Consider the following 19589-nt stretch of genomic DNA (forward strand, 5'->3'; position numbering starts at 1 on the left):
TTTAGTGATCCTAAATATAAATTCGTATGATGTTGATATATTTATGATTATTATTACTATTATTATTATTATTATTATTATTATTACGATAAACCTTAGCGTTTTCCATTTCGCGTATTGTTACAGTATAGTGAAAACATGAATTAGTTTCGTTTTTATAGCCCTACTGAATGGGTCACAGTCTACTCATAGCATACTCATGACCCAAAGTTCTGCAAAATCAACTCGCGTGAGTCTGCAGCCCAGCCCGCGAAAGCCCAACATAGCTTGACGCGGCCACTTGCTAGCGCATAGTACTGGGCCTTCGAAGCCCATCGTAGCCCACCGCACTGCTCCCCACTGCACTGACACCAACCCACCAGGTAAGTTGGTTGTTCTTTCGTTTAGGGCATGACCAGTGGATCAGAGGCCCACTAAACGTATCTAACTTCCTGTTATATTTCCTATTCTCCTTGATCTATTTACGTCTATTTTGCAGGACTCTGGCTTGAGCATACATTTCCACGCATACCGGACAACACACAAAATTAAATTATTTTCCATTGCCGTCGAACACAGATTTAAAAACTGTCTCAGTGGTATCTTTTAAATTTCCATCCGGCTCTGCTGTTTTAAATTCTCTAGAAGCAATTTTTTTTACTACTTTTCTCTAGAGAGACTGTATTTTCTTTACGATACACTATTATTTGGACTCATCTTGAAACACAGAAGTCACAAACTAAAACAAAGACTTTTGAAACAATAGATGATCGTTGAACGAACCGCATACGCAAGCACAAGCCCGCGCAAACTCAATTAACAAGTAACTAATAACAGAGGAGACTTGGATACGATGCCTTGATAACAGTTCACCGCACAAAATTGCTTCGCAAGCAGCCCTGCCCTGCGAGTGCGATGACTTCACGGGCTTATTCCGTGCGAGACTGTGTAGCCCAGTGCGTTCCAGTGCGGAAGCAGCCCATGGGCTGGGCGGCTATGCAGGTCTCTGCTGACTCATAGATTTCTCAATAATTGAAGGGCTGAGAGCCATAGTGGACCAAATCCATTTTCAGAGTTTTGAAGCTTATCTCATCTTTTGATTGCCTGATGACTCACGTACTCTACAGATAGCGTCATTTCGTTCAAATCCCTCACGTTATGAAATAATAAAAGCAACAAAAGTACTCAATGAAGCAAATGCCGTTCTTTTGAGAAGAAGAATAGGCCATATCCAAACGTACAATGAAAGCTGCTGCTTCTTGCCACGTGACTTGATGTAGAACATGGCAGACCAAGTGGAAGAAAATAACTCGACTAAGGTGAAATCTAGGAAGTGTGTGGAAAACTGTCATGAGTGGGAAAAGAATGTACGAAAAAGGGGGGGGGGGAAGAATAGTGACGAAGAGTATGTAAATGCAAGTGGAAATCCTGTGTCTGCGAAAATGTACACTGACAAAGACTGCAAATGTGGATTATGTTATGTCGAACGCTTGCATAATGAAAATGATCGAGCACATGTGCATTATACATTCTCGTCAATAAATAATTTTGACCAGCAAATGGAGATCTTGCGGGAATTGTTCATATAATGAATTATAAAGAGGCACAGAGGATCTGCTGATGTAGAAGGTAGTCATGAAGAGCATTCACGGGTATATTATATTAAGTTAAAGCTAAGTACCCACCTATAATTTCAAAAAATATATTTGCAGTATATTCATAAACAAGATACCTATTTAAATAATTGTCTCTTTTAATATGAAAACCTTATTTCTGAGCTATTAAAATTTCGTTAATCTAGCTGTGTACTGTACAATGTTACCTGACTTCGTTAGAATATGTATTAATTTATAATGAAAATAAATAAAAAAAAGAAATTATTTAATAAATTAATTTTCATTCAATTTAGAAAATTATATTTCAAAAGAAGGCGAATTTTTGGACCAGGAAACAAGTTTAAATTGTTATCTTTATAAAAGTAGCCTATGTGTGCCCATGGTAAACATTACATTTTATTTTTACGATGCTTATCAGAGTAAGCAAAACGATATTCTTAAATCTGAATAGCAAACGTGGGAGTGCATGATTGTGAATATGATGTTAGGGATCATATCTATTGTCATAGGCTACCTTAAAACTGTAAATACTGGAGCAAACCACTTAATAGTATATTCAAATAACGTGTGGAGGAAAAAATAGAAACCAGAAACCAGAACATAGCCTCTATGTCCATCATTCACAGTTTAGGAAATAGACCATACATTTCTAGAATTTGGGCATTCTTTCCTCCCTAATGACAGGAACGTCATCACTTCTGTGTTTAATGCATCACTGTAGGAGAAAAAAAAAGCCTTTATTGTAAAGAAAATGGAACAGTCAAACTTCCTTAATATCAAAGATAATGCAAAATGCAATGTTTTGGTGTGCAAAGACACTACAGATGGTAACAAAGTCCAGTGGGCGAAAAATAAATGGCGAGGTTCGAATCAATTCATCCAATGAAAATTAAATTTTGTTATTCTCTAAATGAGCCAGAAGCAGTTTTTCCAAAATTTAGAATTGGAAAAGTAGGCACTGAGCTTTTGGAGATGGACCACTGGCTCATATTTGTTTAGACAAGATAAATGTAGTGCCATAGTGGGCCAACTCCAAGACTTTGAAATACGTGTCATTTCATGATGTTATAATTAGGGCAAAATATATGTTTTTCCTTTTTGTGTCATATATATAATTTCATCAATACCTTTTTATATATTAAATTAATAATTACTTATTAGTATGCATTCAATGAATTATTTTATGTATTTACCGTTACCTCAATTTTTCTCAGTTTCATGAAAATGGCATTTGACCCACTATGGCTCTCAGGCCTTCAATTGTTTTCTATGTTTCTTTAAGCGATGGCCTTGCGCTATATCAACCATAAAAGGAGAGTCTCATTACATGTGAATGTCTACTATATGTTATAATCTTCACAGGCATCATTAACGGTAGATGATGATGATGATGATGACGACGATGATGACGTTGATGACGATGATGACGTTTTGGGTAGTGGTGATAATTATATTACTTTATTGCGATGTAAATTACATTGATTTTATTTGTCTCATTCGACTCATTTGATCCTCTTCAGCTTCAATTTTGTTACCTTGAGGTGTTAATTAGTTAATTAATTAAATTTTGTAATGATATAGAAATTCATATCAGCAGATGTGTACTTCCTGCCGGCCTTGTGAAAATCTCACGTGTTTTGCTGATACTAAATGTATTACCCAAGTACTTGTTATCGTGGAATATCGAACACTAACCTAATATTAACACGTAAATGGGAACACCTGTACGCACACATTGCTGCAAATTTGATTCCCCCCATTCTGGTTTATCATCTATAATTCTTCAGCATGAGGGAACACTAAATCACTGAAGCATTCAGACACGGCGTATGCTCGAAAGTCCAATTCTGGGGACTAACTACTGCTGAATTCTCCTGCCATAACATCACTTTCCTTTTGTTTTCATTAGCCTACATGATGGTTTATTTTGTAGCACTGGGTTGTTACTTTTATTTTGATTTGTATTCACTCTAATAAGATTTTATTTTGCATTACCTTATCGAATGTAGTATTATCGACATTTGAAATAAGCAAGGGTTCTTTATGAAAATATCCTTCGTATTTTCATAATGAGTATTATTTACATTAATGTTTTTATATAATTTGCACTATCTCTGTTGCAGTGAATTTCAATTCAATAAGTACCAATATATTTGTCATTAAATTTCCATTATCTCTTCGGCTCGTTTCTTTGATGTGATACAGAATTTTAAATATGTCATGTTTTGAGACATTCTTCAACTCAAATATTTTATTCAAAGCCATTAGACAAAGCACAATATAATAGTCATTGTCCCAATATTGTCCTCAGCAAGTCATTTGTGTATGTTTTTTAATGTATAAGGAAAGATTCTGAGATAAAATTGACTAATAATATTAATTAACAAGGAGAGATATAGAGTAGAATAATAATCTTTATGTTGTAAGTTCTCAAATTGTTTGGCTTGGCATAATACATATTTCCTGCTATAGTGTGCTCTAAATTTAAAATGATGTTCAATTTAAATTTACGGGTAGAAATTAATAATGTAGCATCTTATTAGATGCACAACATTAATATACGTACAAAAATTATTTATGTAATACTTATATTAATTAGGTTGAAAGTATTACCGGAAAAGAAATGGGTTCGGGCTTGAGAGTAACACGTAATCTTCTGCTACACCGAATGCTATATTAGATTGTCTTATGTTACACTTTAGAGAATCTTTTTTTCAGATTCAAAATGTAACTAGTCTTAGAAAAATATTTTGCCGCCAGATGCTTCATAGTTCCAGAAAGGAGGCAGTACACATGATCAGAGTACGAGCGACCTGGTTCACAAGAGAACAACTAGTTGAGATAATAAAATTAGTGTTGTTTCGTTGTATGTCTGATCAGAAGCACTGTCTCCTTTCTGGTACTTATAATAAAGTTGTAAGATATCTGTGCGACAAAAAATTTTTCTAAAACTGTACATTCTATCTTTCCACGCTCGCAGATGTAGAGCGGACGCGGTAGTACACAGCGCAGCTGCACACAAATGAGCGCGGAAATACAAAATGTATGCACTGGTTACTGACTGAAATGCTTGACAAGAAAGAGTTTTCAATAGACTTAAATTCAACACTTCATGATATCTGCAAAAGATATACAGTATATTATTTGAATTCACTTTTGAGATCCAGTTGAATGTAATTTTGTATTTGGAAGCATTTTGTTTATTGAATTTTCTGTTAGTCGTATTTAAATTTATATAATTTTTTCATAAATGATCCTATAAGAGAGATCCAATAAATTAGATTATTATATATTTTACATAACAATTGTATTTTAAGTTCCGGCATTTCTTATCAATAATTTCACTTCACTGCATAATGTAATTTATGTTAAAAATTATAGTTGTAGTTACGGCAATTTGAATTCATATTTTATGTTAACAAATGTTTACTCAAGGTCTCAGAATTTTTGGATGAACTGTTTTACACGGTTTCAATATACAGGATATTTCCGGGCTGGTGTTACAAACTTTCAGGGATGATGGGGAAGGGCACATGTATCAATTTGAGATAAGGAACCCTGGTCCGGAAATGACTGAGTCGAAAGTTATAAGCAAAAATAGTTGTGTGGAAATGGAATTGTAATTTCGTACCACGTGACACTGTCGTGGAAAGATTGTATGGGCCGGATGTCTCCTACGTGGGTACTTTCCCCGATACAATCTGTGAGCTTGTCTATTGTTCCCATTGGCTCATCCGTATTCGAAAATCAGGTCTGCATATTCCGCTCTCGTGTATTCCTCCATTTCACTAGGACTGATCGACTGGACACTGCAACTTGTACACATACACTACTGTCTACAGACGTGCATATCAGGACCGACCATGTCCGTTACACATTACGCTATCTGCATTGCTTTAGTGTAGTTTCCTATCCCCACGCCTCAGTCAGCGCACTGAATGGAATACTGTAAGTAAACAACATAAACAACGTCAGGTGAATACAGTATGTGTAAGATGTACAGATACATATACATAAATAAGATGTACAGAGGAATAAAATTATTCAATTTCCACACAAATATTTTTGCTTGTAACTTTCGACTCGGTCATTTCCGGACCAGGGTTCCTTATCTCAAATTGATATATGTGCCCTTCCCCATCATCGCAGAAAGTTTGTAACACTAGCCCAGAAACACCCTGTATATTGTTCAACAAAAGGTAGTTAATATTACGACATTTTTGGGTAAATTATTTTATTTGTTTTCATCGTATCTGTATTTTATATCAACAATTTCATTTCAAGATGATTTAATTAATGTTACAGAATTTTTGGATGAATTATTTTTATTAGGTTCATTATTATATTATATTAAGGAATGAAGTTCAAGAAACTGCATTTTTGGATAAAGTGCAGCGGGATAATAGAAAATCATCTTTCGTCATAGAGACCGTGTTTTATTCCTTTTTTTTTCGTCCTACGTTGTCCTAACTGATGAAATAACTAAAGTGTCCTGCTACTTGTGTGCAATGTTGTTGGTTGCAGATCCTCCTGTAAATACGGAATGTTTCTAATTATTTTGTACAATATTTGACGTCTATAATAGTAGTTGCTCTTGATGATTATGACGATCATAATAAGCAAAGTAATATATATATATATATATATATATATATATATATATATATATATATATATTTGAAATAAAATAGTTTGATACTTTTGAAAAGAAGTGACAGGGAACTTGAGAAAATGCCTATGATTGCGTATAATGTCTATACAGGAATTAGCATACTAGGACGAGGATAAATAAACACAAGATTTAAGTATGCCTAATTAACAGAATGAAATAAGCTATGAATAACAGATAATAATAACAATAATAATGCATTAAACTGAATGTAACTTAGTATTAACATGAGAAGTATAGAACTATTTTTGATTCACAGATAATTAACAATTAATTGGTAAAGTGTCTATAGGCTCATGAGAATATCCCTTAAATGTAATTGCTATTCAACCATCTGTAATACTAAGCGTACATTAACTTCCGATAGCTACGCAAGTATTGTGCATGCATCATTTTCCCGTGATTGCCAAAGCACAACTGAATACTATTATTCTTTAATTATATTGCAAACCCTCATGCATTATAATAAAATCATCCAAGTTTGTTATGTGTTTATTCAGTTCGTCGGATATGACGTGAGAATTTCAATAGTAACCGAAGTTGAATGGCGTCAGTGTAATTTCTGTTCCACCAAATCCTTTAATTTTTTCTGTTAATGTAGGTCGAATGTAGACGTTACAAGCAAAAAAAAAAACTAACAAAAGATAAAATATTATAAATAATTGCTTTTGAGTTATAATTAAAATTATGTAACCATTATTACGTTGACAACATTAAGACATAACTTACGAATTGTATGCAGAGACGAAGAAGAATAGGGAAAAGAGGGAAGCCTGGAGAATGCTGGCCTTGCAGTGAAGGACCTGCCTTCGAGCAGAAAATTATGTATGAATCAATCATTATGTTGATGTTCACATGAATTTTCTATTTTTACATATCTCTGATACACGTTATCTTTTTTCGATGAAGTAGACATTTCACAGAAAATTTCTAAAATACACCAAAACAATAGAATGATTAACAACATTATGAAACCTTCCCTAGTACAAAGGCATACTAGAATTCGCCTATAGAAGACCTTGGCGATTGTACTTTGTTACTGCAGTGAAGCCTGGACATTGAGGAAGAAAGATGAAAGCAGAATAACGGCTAATGAAATTAAATTTATTAGATATACAGCGGAATATACGAAATGGGATCACAAATGCAATGAAGATGTAATGGAAGAATTACAACTAGAACCTGTAATTAATCAAGTAAAACATTATCGAAACAACTGGACAAGTCATCTGCATCGCATGCGTAGAGATACAATCCCAAAAGTCATGCTCCACTATCGTCCAAACGAGAAGAGATCTCTCTGTTGTCTAAAGAAGCGCTGGATTGAAAATTCAACTGTGAGATCGTAACAGGCCATATGGCCTAATACTTGAAAAAGGAGAAGAAGAAGAAGAAGAAAAAGAAGATTATTTTATCTTTCATCATTACTTAATATAACAGTTACATAGGCTTACTACTTTGGATTATAATCAAGGTAGATGTATCAAACAAGACCAATCTCTTAACAAGGCCAACCCCTTCTTGTATTAAAAGTATATGCGATATCTGCTAGATGACAACAGTGATTGAATCCTCTACTAGTGCGCATTTAACAGTGCTAATATCACATGTCAACTGTAACTGGTTTGCTGCCATTGTATGTTCTGTGTTTGAGTTGTTTGTCTGGATAATTGTGGAAAGTGCAGTTTTTCGTATTTCTGCAGCCATTTGTAACTAATATTTCAAGTATTATACGTTTTTCGAAAGCTATTTATTCCTTTTGAAGATCATATAATTAGATTTAAGTTATAATAAGGTGGCGACGGAGTAGTGAGTAAGAGACTAAAGAAAAACTGCAGGTCTCTATTAAGGTCCGGATGGGCTTTGTTTGGTGTGTGAACTGTCAGAACGATTACAGTTCAAGATTTGGCGAACTGTTTTCATCTGCCTGGCTCAGAGCAATGACTGCACGTAATTTGATTGGAAGGTTTCGAGGGATAGGTATTTTTGCTTACCTATTCCTGAATCTGGGATCTATTGAAGTAAACTAAGGTTCAAATGCAGTTGTATCAGATCTGTCATCCGACGAAGAGGCAGAAATTGATAACCTTGATGATGTCACTGATCTAACATCAGTAGTCATATTGAAGAATCTCCAAACACCTCTATGATCAACAACGATGAAAACAGTCCTGGGCTTTATTTTGAACCTATTCTTTCATGACAACTAATTTTGAAATAATTACCACGGTCAAAATCTTAAAAACATACATTTAAGGTTTTTTTAAGAGACTACTAAGTCAACTGTGAAAAAAGAAAATAACGATTTCCCATATTTAAGTACTTAAAATATAGATGGTCCCAAACTTTAGGTGAGTCTTGTTTGATACACCTACCTCATATACTTACTTACTTACTTACAAATGGCTTTTAAGGAACCCGAAGGTTCATTGCCGCCCTCACATAAGCCGCCATCGGTCCCTATCCTGAGCAAGATTAATCCAGTCTCAATAATCACACCCCACCTCCCTCAAATCCATTTTAATATTATCTTCCCATCTACGTCTCGGCCTCCCTAAAGGTCTTTTTCCCTCCGGTCTCTCAACTAACACTCTATATGCATTTCTGGATTCGCTCATACCTGCTACATGCCCTGCCCATCTCAAACGTCTGGATTTTAAGTTCCTAATTATGTTAGATGAAGAATACAATGCGTGCAGTTCTCTGTTGTGTAACTTTCTCCATTCTCCTGTAACTTCATCCCGCTTAGCCCCAAATATTTTCCTAAGCACCTTATTCTCAAACACCCTTAACCTATATTCCTCTCTCAAAGTGAGAGTCCAAGTTTCACAACCAAACAGAAGAACCGGTAATATAACTGTTTTATAAATTCTAACTTTCAGATTTTTGGACAGCAGACTGGATGATGAGAGCTTCTCAACCGTATAAGTAATAACACGCATTTCCCATATTTATTCTGCGTTTAATTTCCTCCCGAGTGTCATTTATATTTGTTACTGTTGCTCCAAGATATTTGAATTTTTCCACCTCTTCGAAGGATAAATCTCCAATTTTTATATTTCCATTTCGTACAATATTCTGGTTACGAGACATAATCATAACTTTGTCTTTTCGGGATTTACTTCCAAACCGATCGCTCTACTTGCTTCAAGTAAAATTTCCGTGTTTTCCCTAATTATTTGTGTATTTTCTCCTAACATATTCACTTCATCCGCATAGACAAGAAGCTGATGTAACCCGTTCAATTCCAAATCCTGCCTGTTAACCTGAACTTTCCTAATTGCATATTCTAGAGCGAAGTTAAAAAGTAAAGGTGATAGTGCATCTCCTTGCTTTAGCCCGCAGTGAATTGGACACATTTTAATTAATCGAACTAGTTTCTTGGGAATACCAAATACAATAAGAATATCATATAATACTTCCCTCTTAACGGAGTCATATGCCTTTTTGAAATCTATGAATAACTGATGTAGTGTACCCTTATACTCCCATTTTTTCTCCATTGTCTGTCGAATACAAAAAATCTGATCAATAGTCGATCTATTACGCCGAAAACCGCACTGATAATCCCCAATAATTTCATCTACGTACGGAGTTAATCTTCTCAAAAGAATATTGGACAAAATTTTGTACGACGTCAACAAAAGTGATATTCCTCGAAAGTTACCACAGTTGGTTTTGTCCCCCTTCCTACCTCATATATGTAAATTTTATTGTATTTGTAAATTGACCATGTTTTTTACTTACTTTGCGGTTATGCGGTTGATAAATTTTCCTATAAATATAAAATATACTCCTTGAAATATGTATAACTGAGTTTCTTCGAAAAATGTGCATTACAATTTTTTCTTTTTTAAAATCAATATAATAATTTTCTCTGAAACGTACATTATAAATATCGGAATCAGCAACAAATATCCCAAGAAGATGTGCGTCTCCTATTGATGTTTACAGTCTTTTAAATTGGGCTACTTATTCCTTTGAGCCAGTCAATATATTATATTGAGAGGTTTAATATTACACAAATTACGTTCTTGTTCTGAAGAATTTATTCGAATGCAAGTCTTCATCTCTGAACAAATCATAACAAGTTATTTTTTTACCGACAATTTAAAATTATTTAGGTCAGACGACATCCTAGGAACTGAAATTACTTCACACCATAGAACAGCAGTACTACGGAGTGATTAACCTGTAAACCAACACCGTGGGCTGGGCTTTTACGCAGACTGATCCTGATATTTATCACCTGTGGTTCCATCAGTAGATTGGATGTCAAGTACAGAATTTGTGTTATGTATGTACACAAACATACATCAAACATGTACCAACTTGAAAACCTGGTCTCCCATTACAACAGTCAGTAAATTTTAATGTAATGTTATGCTACCTGGATGCAGGACACTGCCATCTCCTGCAAGGTTCACCACACGCACAACAATCCGCCCAATGAACGTGTGAGACACACAGCGGGGCAGTCAATACTGCTGGCATGACCTGGTTTTCACCTAAATTATGGATTTTCGTCAACGGACTTTAATTCAAATTATAACAATGTTTGCTAATGAATGTTTGTACGTGTGTAGTGTTTTCCGAGTTATGACTAATAAAATAATTATGCGCGACCATGCATAACATAGTTTATGCAGATAAATAATCAAGACAGTAAAAATTTCAATCGTTTTTGTGATGATTTGAAGTAGACGTCTACTAAAGTTGTAAATCTATCATATTATACTCCATCGCTGTGGAGTAACGGTTAGCACGTCAGGTCATGAAACGAGCGGGCCTGGGTTTAAATCCTGTTAATTTCTGGTTGGGGTTATTTCCGGGGTTTTCCCTCAATCAATTGAAGCAGAATTTCTGGGTAACTTTCATCGTTGGACCTCGGACTCACTTCGCCATCATTAATTCACATATCATCATCATCATCATCATTATCATCATCCATACAATAGCCCGAGTTAAGTTCACGGTCCGACGTGCTTGCTTGTACAAGACCGCGGCCGTTTGGCTACCCAATCATTCACAGAATAGGAATGGTAAGCACAAAACGCCTTAAGCTTCAGTGCAAGCCTTCGGGTCCCTCCTCCGTACAAGAGAGGAAAAAACTCTATCATATTGAATAAGCTTACTATCTAGAGTGAATCGGGGGAGATGACTATCGGGGGAAGATGCTTATTTATTTGTAGTTTCACTTTCTTTCAAGAGAGAACGTCACGCGCATGTCTTCATGATCACTGAGAGAGTTGAATGTCTGTAGAGTGGAAGCTAACTCATTTTGCCACTTGTTCTTGTTGTGAGAAGAAGAAAAGCAAAAAGCAGCTCATTTTTCTGCTATAAAATAATTGCAAAGGTATGTTAAAATTTTAATACATCCTTGAATTCGTAATAACTGTCAAACTTTTGCAATGGATATTGTAGTAAAGGTTCTAAACTTTGTATTGTTAACAACCAACGACCTTCTTCCGCCATCTTAGGTTACGTAACAGCACTGGGCATCTTACCCCGATACTTGAGGAAGATGATCACTTTTTTTCGGGGTAAGATGGTAACTTGTTGCAAGAGTTTTATTTTTTTGTTTTATTACAGGGAATTTGTAAACATTACGTAAGATCCTCTGATAGAAGTCAGTGGATTAAGGACAGTCTTCAACTTGCGATGGAATATGTTGTAACGGAGGATATGAAATGTTTTAGAGCATCGCAAGCATACGGGATTCCGTACCGTACCCTTAAACGCCTCCTGAAAAACGATGACAAAAAAAAAGTACTGGATTGAATTCATTATGTGCAAGAAGTGATTTCGCGAGTCGTGCACAAGGCAATAAAATATGTGCAATGACTGTGTTGCTAAGTAGTGATAAACGAGTGAAAAGTGTCCAAGAGCTTTAGATTAAGTCAATTTTGTTATATAAATGTATCAAACCAAGTTCAGGTAAAATACATGTATCAGTAAATGTGTTAATTGCATTTGCCATCTTACCTGACTATCTGGGAAAGATGTCTACATTGCAGGCAAGAAGAAAACCTTGATTTATAGTATGAGCAAGGTAATTAATGTTTTCTGTTTTGTACCAAAAATACAGTTTGAAAAAACCTTCCAGACTTTGACCTTTAAATATGAAATTCAAAACTAAATGAACAGTATCTTAAATTTTCAATCCAAGAAAAAGTCAGGCATCTTCCCCCGACTGACTCTATAAAAAACAAGTGAAATTATTAAGTAGGCCTTCTGTATATAGAAAGAATATTGGTGGAAGAAGAACATGGCTGACACAGAAATAAGACTTTAATAGCTTGCAGTTAAAATCATTGAAACGAAAACAGAGAGAATGGAATACTCCCATACAGATGTCATTCATTTCCATGTCACATTTTTTGAGACCGTAAATAGAAAAATACTGTAGCAAATATTAATGTGATAATGTAGGGTAGACCAGGTTAACTGTAAACAATTTTCACTGATTTCAAATATATTTCAACATTACACAACCCTCAGTAACGGTAAGCATGTTAAAGAAACATTGTGTTATTTTTAGATCTTTCTTTTCCCTGAAAATGGGTTTAAAATAATAAGGTCGACTTTTGTCATCTTTTAATTGCTAGTTTACATTTACCCCATCTGCTTACATTTACCCCTTTGAGAGGGGATAATTGTAAACACAATTTTCGCACGGGCTATCAGACACTGAACATTTTTTGTTCTGTTTCAGAAGAAAGAGCTGTACTCGTTCCAATTCCAATTTTGGTCACTGGTACATTTCGTCCCTTTAATCTATGATATATGGCGATATAGAAACTCAGTACCTTTCCTGAGATTCACGATAACTGTAATTATTATTTTTCACATCTGTGACAATCCTCTCTAAATTCTCTCTTTGTAATATAATTTCTTGGCATTTTGATTACTGAAAAGTACGAAATGTAACCACAGTAAAACATGTTTACAATTACCCCCAAGCAATTAAAACTATGGGACAAACGTAAACACGTCATAATTTAATGAACTGAGGTTATGGGAGATCTCAGAACCATTGTAATACATGTTAACTACTATACATTACTCATAAAAACAACATATTCTTAAAAAATAGCACTGTACGTTTACTTACAATGCCAAAAATGAAGATGAAGTAAAATTCTTTCTCAACTTTTTTTGTAGACTCTTACAAAACATTCGTTCACAACTAAGCAGTTACTCCTATTTGGCGCCAAACTGCTTTGTAGGTTAGCCAACATGTTAATTTAATTATTCCCCCGAAATAAATTTTTATATTGACTGTTTTGTACTTCTCACAGCATTTGTTTACAATTATCCCCTGATTAAAATTACCCTCGTCTACCCTATACGAATAGCTTATTTCAGAAAGGGACCTGAGTCACCTTTCTATACTTTCGAGAAAAACACAAAAAAAATATAAAACGTTTAATTTTTGGTTATACGAATTACGCTTTGGATGCATTGTTTACATGTGTGTAATGCATATTTTACAGTGTTTAGAACAAAAATTGAGCCAGTTTACATATAGAAAAATGTATTTGAAAATTACCGACAGAGGTCCCTTTCTGCAATAAAATAAAGAACTGAAGATATATCATAATGATTTTATTATTATTTCAAAGTTTCATGCTAAAAAAATGGAACATAGCACATCACTTGTCAAAATACATATGCTTACACATTTAAACTGTAAAACATACAAAGAAAAGATCAGGACTTCTACAGTTAATGCAGAATTCTCCATAAATAAAAGTTATTTCATATACTTGTTTGATACTGATTTAATTACATACAGGCAGTAGAATTATGTCATCATAAAAATTTCTGAATTCATATGGTACATATTTCAGTAACTCCTTTATGTCTTCCACCTTAGTCATCATGGCTAATTCCTTTGTATAAAAGGAATGTGTTGCAGTAATGAGGTTGATTATCTCCAGAGTTCAGTGTCGAACAAATTCTGAAGTCAGAATGACACCTTTTCTTATAGAATTTCAAAATAGTGACACTTGGAAATACCGAATTGTTCCCTGTCTTTGTATGAGCGTCCTGCTGTCTCCGTTGAGAACACAGTTTTTTTTTTCTTGTAGAGAGTTTGCCACAATTTATCATAGTCAAAAATCTGTTCACTTTCAATCATGTTAATTTTGTTTCGATAATTGCAGTTGAAGACACAATGATAAACCTGTCTGCCACAGCTTCAACCGAAAGAAAACACATTACAAGTGCTGTTGCTTACATATTACAAACTTAAGCCTGATTAGATTAGTGTAACCAACATATTCAGCAGAAAAGTACCCGCGTCATTGACAGCAGTACCTTTCTGAACTACGTGAACAATAAACAATCTCAATATTACTATAAGAAAGACATGATCCAGGGTGTTTTCTGCATTAAAATGTACGTCCGTAACAGGAGAACACAAAACTCTTGATAACTCAAAAAACATAACAAGTGACTCAGGTTGCTTTTTGAAATAAGCTGTCCATACGTAAATATCATAAAATTATTATGAAAGTTTATAAGTATTCAAACAAAACCTGACCATAGCGTAAACACGTACGAACAACAAGAAAAATTGTAATTGCATAAACATGCCCTATTCTTCATAGATGACAAACCTAATATACGTGATAACTTCAAAATATCACAGGAAGAAAAAAAGACAGAACTAATCTGTAATCTAAGTAACTATTTCCGAAAATATTTTGAAACAAAAAATTGTTTCCTACTTTCATTTGTGGGTGGGGTCGTTGTTGAGTTCCCACGTTAGAAGCCATTTGAGGGTGAGTGGTTATTGTGACCACACGTTGGGCGCCATTTGAGCGTGGGTGCGTCTCGATGTTGCGTGAGATTCACTCAGGGTAGCCGAGGTACGGTTGTGGTGTAGGTTGATGTCGGGAATAATCCCAAGCCGGCTACTTATATAAAAGGCAGTGTAAATTCCAAAACTATAAGTTTATTGTCGTATTCACTTGGTAAACCCTAGAGTATGTATTTCCGGCTGACTTATAATTCAATCGTTGGTCGCAATTCTGTATCGACTCAGTTGCAGCTCTGAATAAGCTCTATCCGATACTATAAATTCAATACTCTGTCCCGTACACTACGACACGAAGCGAAATAGTAGTCCTGTCGACACCAAACGAAGTAGTTATTCTGCCCTGTATGTAGGGCCGCCGACGCGATGTAAAGTTGTTTTTGATGATCTCCGCTCCGAAGCGGAATAGTAGTCGTCATCTCCGCTCCCCGTCACCCTTATTTATAAAAACCTATCCTACGCTAAAACTAACTATCCTATTGGTTAAAAACTACGTCACTAACTGGCCTAAAATCTATTCCCTATTGGTCCAAAGTGACCTCATAAGCTGGACCAAGATCTCTTCTTATTGGGCGCGAAATATGTCATCTCTAAATTTAAACTTTGGATTTCCCATAACATCTAATTAGTTTGTATATCTCACAAGAATACCCGTTCTTTGGAAAACCCAAGCTTGGCAGTATCTTTCCCACGGGTCTAGTCCGACTCCGGCTTTTATGCTTCATCGAGTCTATACGAAACCCCGCTCAAGGTGGCCCTAAATCTGTCCGATGCTGACAAGTGACGAAACACCTGTGTGAGGAAGCTAATTCTAACGAAGTCGCCAGAACATCCCCGCGAATACATGTAATAAAAATATGGAGATATCACTTCGCTAATAAATCGGTCTCTCCCTCTCCTAATTACTGCTTCAAATGCCCATCTACATAACCATTGGAAATTCCCGGAAGAGTTTCCAATGTTATGAGATGTCCCCGCTTTCTGCCTATAACTAGCCTCATAGTTCCCCCACGCGATCAGCCGGTAACACATTATTTACAATACAGTGAGATTACAATGTCACTACAAACAATTACAATAAATATTACATATATCTTCACAAGCCTTTCTATGTACACAACTCTCACACAATAAGCACAACAATGTACAATTTATATCCACATTTACATATGTACAATACCATTCATTCACATATTTACATTTATTTATTAATTGATCAATTACACACTCTGCGTGCTTGGTTGTACCAGCCGCCCTGTACAGGTTCACCTAGCTGTACGCGTGAGACTAACCATCCTACTCTTTCTCATTCCTGCCTCCTAGCCTCTCCTGTTTGAAAGGCCGCAAGAGTTGCTTGTGGTACCTTCCAACAGGTTTACTTTTTCCCCTTTCTACCAATTCGAAAGTATGGTCTCCATATCTACTTTTAATTTCGTAGGGCCCTTTGTACAGTAGCTCCATGCGTGAGTAACGTCCTCTGAGGGCGGAAGATAACTTCACGTCCCTTAGCAATACCAGATCGCCGGGTGTGGGCTCCCATTTGTGGCGATATCTTTTAACTTTACCGAGTCTATACTCAGCCTTTTTCCTGATTCGGTCGAAAGCTAGTTTACACAGTAGTTCCGCACTAGGAGGCTCACCCTCCTGTATTGCCTGCGGCAAGCTCTTTATCATAGGATCGGGATCGATCCCTAACATAAGTTTGATCGGAGCTATTCCGGTCGTTGGATTGATAGAGTGGTTCATGACTCTCTCAATCACCTCACATTGCCTAAACCAGTCCTTATGGTTTCGGTGACACAGAATACGGAGGTACAATGATATATCCCTAAGCGCTCTTTCGCAGGGATTACCGCTGGGAAAGTATGCGGAGCAATTGTATAGTTTCACGCCCGCATCTTCCAGCATTTTGCAAAACACTTTCGATTTATGTACCGACACATTGTCACTGAGCACCGCTGTTACCGGGCCGTAAGTCGGTATGTAATCTCTAACCAGCTTGTCAGCACACAATTTACTAGAGATATTTCTTAAAGGGTAAATCTTTACAAATTTTGTGAAGACATCGTACGTAACAAATATGTACCTGTGTCCGAAGGACGATGTGGGCATTGGACCGTGTTCGTCCACTGCTACAAGTTCATTCTTTTTACCCCTGATAATGACCTGTGGTACATTGTCATACCTTACATTTAGAGGTTTCGCCCTCTGGCAGACCTCGCAACGAGATATTACCCTTCTAACCTTCTTTGACAGTTGCTTAATATAAAATGATTCTGACATAGTTAAAATGATCCTATCACTCCCAGAGTGACACATAGATAGGTGAAAGTTGTTTATAAGTTCATTCTCCATACTCGCAGGTATGTATATCTTCCACTTCTGGATATCCCTACCATGCAATTTATACAAGATACCAGAGCGCAATCCATACACTTCATCTTTCACCTGTGAGATTTCTCTAGCTTTGTCCATTAAGGCCCTTATCGTGGAATCCTCCTGCTGCAAATCTGCAATTCTCCGAAATTTTCCCGTCAGAGCTCCATTCCTCGTGGAATCAATTTTCATCACGGCAATTTCGTACGCGGGGGCGGTGATAGTTTCCGGTAGCCCCGATTTGGAATTCAAACGAGAGAGACAATCACCAAAGATATTGTCTGCCCCCGGAATATGTCTGATCGTCACATCATGAGCCAAAATTTCGTGCACATATCTAGATATTCTAGAGTTCGTCAATTTGCATCTACTCAGAAACGCTAGGCTTACATGGTCAGTAAATATGATTATCTGCCTATTAAAGATATACTGACGGAACTTCTGTAGTGCGAAGTACACAGCAGAAATCTCTAGTTCCGTGATTGATGCGTTGCTTTCGGTACGCGACAGTCCCCTAGAAGCTGTGGCAATCACATGTCGCTTATTATCTTCATCTGTCTGACATAGAATTGCTCCATATCCATATGAAGACGCATCCGTATAAATCTGAAAAGGTAGGCTGTCGTTAGGCCTTTCCAACAGAATTGAGTCGGCAAAAAGCAGTTTCGTTCGATCGAATGCTTCCTGCTCTGCCGACCCCCACCTGAAGGGTGTATCCTTCTTCAACAATGCTCTGAGTGGGGCTACATGCTTAGCATAATTGACGAGAAACCGATTCTGGTATTGTAGGATACCTAGATACCTACGAACCTGTTTCCGGTTCCGCGGCGGCGGGATCCTCGAAATGCTCTGAATTCTCTCTTGGTCCGGTCTAATTCCGTCAGACGAAATTACGTAACCCAGGAAAACTGTCTCAACTTTAAAAAATGCTGTTTTCCCCAGCTTGACTGTCATACCAGCCTCTCTCAATTTAGTAAGTACAAAATCAATATCCCTAATATGCCTATCCACATTATTGCCATATATAAGAAAATCGTCAATGTACTGTGCCAGAAAACCTTTCGTCGAATCACCAAAAATTATGTCAAGTGCCCTTAGTAGCGCAGATCCAGAACTCGCGATGCCGAATGGGCATCGGGTATACTGATAAACTTTCCCGTTATGTAGGAACGCGGTGAATTTTCTCGAGTCCTCGTCCAGCGGAATCTGCCAATACGAACTGGTCAAGTCCAAACTAGTGAATATAGAACAGTCACTGATACGGCCTAACAAAGTGTCCACTGACTCCGTCCTGAAATTATCTTTCACTGAAAACGAGTTAACGTGTCGGGCATCTATCGTTACTCTTAAGCTTCCATTGGGCTTCCTAACCCAGCACAATGCATTTACGTAAGGCGAGTCCGATACTTCTATAACTCCGTCTTTTAACATATCATTTATGACTTCGTCTGCCTGATCCCTTAAAGATAGGGGGATGGGTCTACATTTATGCCGAAATTCCTCCATTCCTACCACCTTAATTTTGTGTGTATACACTCTACACAGACCCGGCGCGTCTGAAAAGACATTTAAATGGCTACCTACAACATCCATTAAGCGTTTTCTTTCACTCTCACTCAGGCCGTGTGCCTGGCTAACTTTATCTCTCACTATTTCGAAAGTATCTGTCTTCCTATTGTTATACGCGTCTACCTGCCTAAGATCGCCCGGCGAAATCTCATTACAATATCTGGCCCTACCGCTAACGAGATTACGTCCTAATTGTCTCGCCTGGACTAATTCGCCGATACACAACTCGCATTCTCCGCAGCCTACTTGACACACTCCCCTAGTTACCTCGTTACCTTCCCAAGTATTAACCTCTATAATTACATTCTTACAAATTTTGAGGTGCTCTACAAAAAATAACTCTTCCTGTAATTCTATCTCTCCCGCGGTTCTCTCATCTAACTCAGCTCGAGCGTTATTGCTACTGAATGGGACATGGCCTACACTGCCGTTACCTGCCGTAACCCCTAGTCTGTTTTCCCTGAAATCTAATAGCGCGTGCCATTCATAGAAGCTTTCTACTCCAATAATGATGTCGGTAGTCAACCTTTGTATCACAAGAAAAATAGCATTTAAT

This window comes from Periplaneta americana, chromosome 9 (assembly GCF_040183065.1).
Source record: "Periplaneta americana isolate PAMFEO1 chromosome 9, P.americana_PAMFEO1_priV1, whole genome shotgun sequence".
Taxonomy (NCBI): domain Eukaryota; kingdom Metazoa; phylum Arthropoda; class Insecta; order Blattodea; family Blattidae; genus Periplaneta; species Periplaneta americana.